An 8,255-nucleotide genomic window follows, 5' to 3' on the forward strand; every position below is an offset into this window, starting at 1 on the left:
GGTCAAGGGGGTCAAGCTTCTAAGGGAAGCTAACCCAAAGGTCCAAGCTTCTTGAGGAAGCTAAGACAAAGGGTCAAGCTTCCTCAAGAAGCTAGACCAAAAGAGGTCAAGCTTCCATGAGAAGCTTGAGTAAAAGGGTGCAAAGGTTCAAAACAGCCACACACGTGTATGGAGGGGAGGGTCCATGCACTCCAGCTGGCACAGCTGGCATGCACCATGCCTGCAAGAGGCAACAATGTGGTACCGGCCAGAAAAGGAGGCCATCGGCCAACTAAATGGTCGGTTGACCAAACACAATGCCGACCGGCCAACACCAATGGCCGGTGGCAAGAAGACACGGCCGGTGGCCTCAAGCCATGGCCGGTGAGGAGTGGGGATGGCCAACAAGCCATTCCCTGCCCTCCAAAGCAAAAACACAAGTGTTTGGTGCAAAACCAAACACAACACAGTCGAGTCGAGAGGTCCTAAGGCAAGGCGAGTAGCTAAGACCTCCGAGAACTCAAGACAAACACAAACATGGATGATCACTGAGTGTTCAAACGGTGACGTCCAAGTCTTGAGGACGGTCAAAAATGGGGTGTCTACAGTTGCCCCTCTTTGACAGAACTCAAAAGTCATAACGATGACGGGAGTGAGTGTCAAAGCCCAGTGACGACTCATTTTTGACAAGGCCGAAGACTTAGACAAAGCATATAAGCTACAGAGAACGATATGCACCCGAGGGCTGGAGCGAAATATAAGAACAATGCACAAAGTCGAGCATAACTTATGATCATGCAAAGAAAGCTGTAATGAAGCATAACAATGCAATAGTTTTAAGCAAGTAAAAACCAAGCTACATTACAATGCAGAAAGGGTGTAAGAATTACTGCAATTCTCACTGCGAATACAGTGTACATGTGTGATAGATACACAAAGCGAACGTGTGATAGATACACAAAGTGAGCATGTGTGGTAGATACGCAAAGCGGATGTAGTGTGATGGATACACAAAAAAGGTGAACACAAAGTGTGATAGATGCACTAAGTGAACAAGGTATGATAGATACACAAAGCGAGAGTGTGTGATTGATACACAAAGAGAATATGGTGAGCATAGTGTGATGGACACAAAAAGACGAATGTGTGATAGATACACAAAGTGAGCATGTGATAGATACACTATATGAAGCAAAATGTGATAGATACAGTAGCTGAGCGCGTGATAGATACACTAAACGAGTGTGGTGAGCACAGTGTGATAGGTACAAAGCGAGTGTGTGATAGATACACTATATGAACAAAGTGTGATTGATACACTAAATGAATGAAGTGAGCAAAGTGTGATGGATACACAAAAGGCAAACACAAAATTGTAATAGATGCACTAAGTGAGCAAGTGTGATGGATACACAATAGGTGAACACGAAGTGTGATCGATGCACTAAGTGAACAAGTGTGATGGATACACTAAAGGTGAACACAAAGTGTGATAGATGCACTAAGTGAACAAGTGTGATGGATACACTAAAGGTGAACACGAAGTGTGATAGATGCACTTAGTGAACAAGTATGATTGATATACTAAATGTGAACACGAAGTGTGATAGATGCACTTAGTGAACAAGTATGATGGATATACTAAAGGTGAACACGAAGTGTGATAGATGCACTTAGTGAACAGAGTATGATTGATATACTAAATGTGAACATGAAGTGTGATAGATGCACTTAGTGAACGAGTATGTTTGATACACTAAATGGGAACATGAAGTGTGATAGATGCACTTAGTGAACAAGTATGATTGATATTCTAAATGTGAACACGAAGTGTGATAGATGCACTTAGTGAACAAGTATAATGGATATACTAAAGGTGAACACGAAGTGTGATAGATGCACTTAGTGAACAAGTATGATGGATATACTAAAGGTGAACACGAAGTGTGATAGATGCACTTAGTGAACAAGTATGATTGATATACTAAAGATAATGAAGTGTGATGGATACACTAAAGATAATGAAGTGTGATGGATACACTAAAGTAAATGAAGTGTGTGATGGATACACTAAAGTAAATAAAATGTGTGATGGACACACAAAATGAGAATGTGTGTGATAGATACAGAAAAATGAATATGTGCGTGATAGATACACAAAATGAGAATGTGTATGATAGATACACAAAATGAACGAAACGTAATTGATATACTAAGTGAATGAAGTGTGATTGATACACTAAATGAATGAGAGTGTAATTGATACACTAAGCGAATGAAGTGTGATTGATACACTAAATGAATGAGAGTGTAATCGATACACTAAGTGAATGAAGTGTGATTGATACACTAAATAAATGAGAGTGTAATTGATACACTAAGTGAATGAAGTGTGATTGATACACTAAATGAATGAGAGTGTAATTGATACACTAAGTGAATAAAGTGTGATTGATACACTAAAGTAAATGAGAGTGTAATTGATACACTAAGTGAATGAAGTGTGATTGATACACTAAATGAATGAGGAAAGTGTGATAGATATACTAAGGGTGAATGAGGTGTGATTGATACACTAAATAAATGATCTTAAATGGAACTTCTTTGAATGAACCGTACAGACAATATCGTGCATGACTGAGAAAAAAATTTGATAGGTACAATGCATTACAATGCATGATGCTTAAGGAAAGCAATAAATGGACAAAGCGGCGCTTTAGAAAGCACCTCATGGGGCGAGTGGCGGTGAACCTCTCTTCTCCGATGGGATCTCCCCTTGTGCTCTTCGAACACTTACCTTAAAAAACAGTACAAAGGCTCTGGAATACTGACAAGGGTTCTTCATGTAGAGCACTTTGGATGCTGCCTTTCTTCCTGATCATATTCACAACTTTCCTTATTCTCCAACGGGGTGAAAGACTAGGTTGGTTTAGTATCCAGAATTGAGGTGCATACACGCTATCTCAACCTATGGGGCTTCCACACAAATTTCAAGTCGAGGACACGCCCCTTGGTATTTAAAGCAGACTTTAGTTTTGGAAATCCCGAACCTTTGCGTTCTAGGCAACAGCCATTCGAACTCTAGTTTCCACCGTCGCAGTTGGTCTCCTAGGAACTCATCGCGAACACAGCCAAGATGCCTCTGGCAGGGAATGGTACTCAGGGAGAGCACTTTTGATCGCCATTCTGGCTTGAAGCAGACTTGATCTTGAGCTTGAGGTAGAGGCACACTCATACTTCGGAGCATTGGCAAGACCTGATAGGGTACACACGGAATGTAATCTCGGAACTTACTGAAGTTGAAACATACTCAGATACCCGACATTTTCCCTCTTTTCTTTTGCTTTGCAGTCCGGAACCTATATAGCTTCAGATAGGTCCTGGTTTTACTGTTCCCACATGACCCGGGTTGAACCCTGCGGTTTTTGAAAGAACAAAATCTTGTTTTGCACAAATGTGGAGAACGGCACAGCATTCTGAGCACAAAACAATTTTATTTTTTTTGAAATTGAGAGATGAGTTCTCGATCGGGTATTGAGCCTACGACTGAACACAGCACACCACGACTCAACAACAAAGTGAAAGACAAGGTAAGATGACCTAAACACAAACACAAACACTCAAAAACAACTCAAGACAAGAATCGAGATAAAACAGAAAGACACGACACTCAGACGTGCACAGGGAGCCTGTTTCTCTGGGTATTGTTTCCCACCTCTCTCATTTGTGATTCTTACATCACTCGTCCCTCAGGCTCGGTTTTCTCACAAAACCCTTTTCCTCACTTTTTCTTTCAGCGCCCATCTCTCTATTCTTCAATCTCTCATTTTTTATCCCTCCCCTGGGTGGTTGATGGATAAACAAGAAGCTGTGGACTCTTGCCCCTAGCATTCTGCTAGATTTTCTTTCTTGTTCACAACAGTGAGTTTCTCCCACAGAGGGGTTGCAATGCGACCAGACGCGCAGCAGATCTGCAATTGACATCGGTTGACGATGCTCCGCTGGAGAGTTTGGACGTGATCAGATCTGTCTGGATGAGGGAGTGGAATACCTTGCTCTAATCCCGTTCGTGCTTCGCACTTGGCTTGATACCTCGCTGCTCGGAGGATATAAGAGCTTTCAGCCCTTTTCTGTTAGCTTCCGCTGTGCCCTTCTTGGCGAATAGGGTTCCTTTTCCGGTAAGTATGGTGCCCTTTCTGGCAAATGCATTGACAACGGGGGAAAGACAGGAAGCCTGACTTAACTGTGCCCCCAGTTCATCATTTTGACCAATTTTTTGTTTTGGTTTTCTACTAAAACAATTTTGACCGACATGAGAGTTAGATTAACATGCTTGTTCGATTTTTTGATTTGAAATCATGCAAGTTAGGTTATGAGCACTGAAAATTTTCCTTTTTGGGTCCAAGAAATGGTCCAGTTTTGGAAAAAAGGAATAATTTTTGAGAAAATTAGTCAACTTCATTAAAAATTCTCAAAATTGTTTTTGCAAATGGCCACTGCTCAACGAGCACGGAACCTACTCTCGAGATGCACAACCTCAGATCCGAAGGAGAATTGCCCCTTACCAGAAGAGAGCTGCATGGCAACGGAAAGTTGCGCCTTGTTTGAATGGCACCGTAGCGCGTTGAATGGAAACGGAAAGTTGCCCTTTGTTTAGATAGCGTCGTGGCACACTGAAATCAATCCTCAGAGTGACAATCACAACCGAACTCTCGGATACAGAGAAGGCAAAGACGATCAAAACCATTACATAGAACAGTCGAATTTGAAGTGTTTTACGGCTGGACTTCAGAATGAAGTTGCCTACGTATCCCAAACATGGGAATCAAGCCTTACGTAGTTCGGGGTTAAGGTACACTTGGGTATTAACCTCTCCTTTTACGCTCTAACTTTTGCAAAGGCCGCCCTTTCTGGGTTTTCAACCTTGCGAGCTTTGTTTTTCTTTTTTTTTTCAATTCTTCTCTTTTTTTCATTTTTTTTGTCTTTTCTTTTTCAAATCTTTTCATCTTTTCTCTTCTCTTTTCTTTTGTATTTTTTCTCTTTTTTTTTGTATTTTTCTCTTGCTCTAACTTTTGCCTGGGTCGCCTTTCCGGGTTTTCGGCCCAGCGAGCCTCTCAAAGGGTAAAAGTGTAACAAGTCCATGCCAAATGGTTTTAGGGTTTTCAAGCCATCTGTATCTAGGAGAGTGGCCACTGTTCGCTGATGATGTAGACGTCCATCTGGGGGGTGAATTTTCCCCTAGTGTTGTGGATAGGAACTCAGTTGTCCTTCAGCAATGCTTTCTTCTTTCCTCCCTTCTGGGTTTTGGCATTCTTGCCGTTCTTCATCTTTGACTCTTCGAGCTCATTTGAAATTCTTTTGCCCCTAGTTCGAGGGGTGCTTTTGATTGAGCTTTGCAAGCTTCCTTTGATCACAACTGATCTTCTTGATCTGACTTTGGTGCCTCTTGTTCGAGGGCTGCTTTAAATCTGGCCACACAGGCCTCACGTTAATGGTTGACCATTGATCATTCTGATCCCAAGTTCAAGGTTTTGAGAGCAAAGGGGTTGAATCTTGAGGATGAGAGCGATCCTAGGCTGCACAATCTCAAGAGCGATTCCGCACAAGTCTTCGCAGGACCGCGCAAAATATTTTGTTTTTGAAATTTTTTTAAGAAAACGACAAATCGCTGGTGCTGAAGATAGTGTGGAACCAATCTGGATCAAGCCAGGGTCCTTCTCAGTACTCATATTAACAAACATGATTTCATTCATTAAGGGCTTAGCATGCCTCTCTTTCTCTCAATTGATCAAACTTTGCAAAACCCGAGGAATTCCTCCCTCTTTGTTTTCACCGCAGTGTTCAAAAAGTTTTGAAAAACTTAGGTCAATGCAACAATTTCAAGGCACAGAAGAGCAGGTGAAAAGTACTGCTGCTTTATTCAAACTTTCTGGCACAACTGGCGCAAGGCAGAAACAAACACAAGAGTGTGAAAATCACTGCTGTTTCATTCGAAATCTGTTGGCACAACTGGCTCCCTGGCAGAAATAGACACAAAAGAAAACAAAAGGACAAACACAAAACAAAATAGTGATATCCGAAGTAACATCCCCAGAATCACCCGACTTCTGTACAACAGGACTGACTCGATACAACACGATAGACCCTTAATCAAAAAGACTAACTCAGAACAAAGAGACAGGCTCAAAATAAAACCACAGAATTGACTGAACACCCAAGTCAGAAGCTACAAAAACCAGCATTTGCAAATGCTCAAAATAGTGCGTGCCACACGCCACATCTGGAGTAAACTGAGTGCCACCCGCAGGTGGTTCATCCCTTGATCACATATTCGCACTATCCCCCAAGTTTACTGACTCGGTGACGATAGACTTTGCTAGACTGGTGCGGCAATGACCTTGCTGTCAAACAAATCTTGTACATCATGGCGCAGATGAAAGCAGCTATTGGTCTCATGACCGGTTTGTTGATGGTACGCATAGTACTTAGTCTGGTCATGCTTTGGAGGGAGAGGATCAGGTAAAGGCCGCTGTTCCAATGGTTTCAGATGTCCTTTCCGGATTAGGACCTCTAGAGCCTTTGACAAAGGCATATAAAGTGGGGTAAAAACCCTCTTGACTCGAGGTGGATATTTGGTTTTCTGTGAGCTACTTCCGGATGCACCGGTGAATGGGGTAGCTTTTTTTGATGTGGTGGCGGTAACCATGCCCACTTCAGAAGATCTTGCAGCTGCATCACCGCTGGTGGTCGCATTCGAACTGCGGGAAAATGCCCTCCTGGGCTGCTCTCTATCATTGTCAATCAGGCCTTGTTTTAAGGCATCCTCAATCTGTACTCCCATCTCATGCAAATCTGAAAAGGTGGGGAAGGGGAGAACGATCATCTTCTGCATGAGCTTGGGTTGGAGGTTGCGCACAACCATCCGAATCTGATCTTTGTCGGTTGGCCTAATGGTCATCATTGAGGCCTTGGCCTTCCACTGGGTTACAAAATCGGAGAAACCCTCCTTTGGCTCCTGCCTAGTCGTCTCGAGATCACGGGTTGTAATCTCGATTTGTGTATTGTAGGAGTATTGATCGACGAAAGCCTCGGCCATCTCATCCCAATTCCTCTTAACATCGTCTTCCAGTTTTGTATACTAGATGGCTGTTACACCCGACAGGGTCCGGCCGAATAAAGAAAGCTTTTGTAGTCTAGTGAGGCCCATCAGCCTTAGAATGTCTGAAAACAACCGTAGATGCACCATGGGATCCCCAGATTCGTCAAAGCGATCAACTTGTGGCATCTTGAATCTATCCGGCAGTGTCACAGTTGCGTCGGTATACCCGTCCTCAATGTCCGGAATGGATTTCACACCTTGAGATTTCTTGAACAGCTTTTCAAGCTTGCTCACCTTCAATGCTGTGGGGTCCACCTCGGACTCAAAGGGAGAATCCAGCAGGTTGGTGGGTGTTTTGGATAATTGGGGTAGGATCAGGGGCGGAGCTGGTCCTGTCGGAATGTTCGTATCTCCCTGGACATTTGGTGCCTCCTCGGGTGCTGGAACTCCTAGTGGGAGAGGGGCTTGGTGCGAAGCAGATGCTCCGATTTGCTGTTGCAGCCTGGTGATTAGCTCAGCCTGCTGAGCCATGATCTCGGCCTGCTGTTTGGCAAATTCCGCTTGACGGGCAGCGTCCTGCTGCATGAGTTTCATACTTTCTTGGAGTTGACGCATCATTTCCTCCATCCCTGTCATGTTCTGCTGTTCCAACTGACTGACAGGTATTTCTATCTCTATGGTAAAAACTGAGACCTCAGCCTGACTGTTCACTGGTGGGATGGATAAGGACCACTGATCTGGTAACTGCTGAACTGGTGATCTGTGCCTGACTGGCCCTTTTACCCTGCCTCTGGCGAAGGAACACTGATTTGCCCTTGAACTGAATCTCCGACCTGACAAAGTCTATCAACACAGATCCAATATACCCGGGGGATATTGGAGCCCTCTGAAGCTATAGTTCCACGACTACCATGCAAAAGAGAAAACAAACAGTATCTCTGCTTGATTTCACCAGAACAGGTATACACATAGCTAAACGACTGCGCCCTCTACTGAATTCTGCCCAGAATTTTGCCTGTAAACCGATACCCTCAGGTAAAATTGATTCCCCGAATATTGGTTCCCTCAGGCCTGATACCCAGACTTGCAAACTGATACATGCATTCCTGTAGAGACACGCTCTAAAAGAACATAACAAGCAAGTGAGAACCAAAACACCCCTATGTTGGGGTAGGGT

Source organism: Camellia sinensis, chromosome 13 (genome assembly GCF_055761805.1).
Source record: "Camellia sinensis isolate YWXY chromosome 13, ASM5576180v1, whole genome shotgun sequence".
Classification (NCBI taxonomy): domain Eukaryota; kingdom Viridiplantae; phylum Streptophyta; class Magnoliopsida; order Ericales; family Theaceae; genus Camellia; species Camellia sinensis.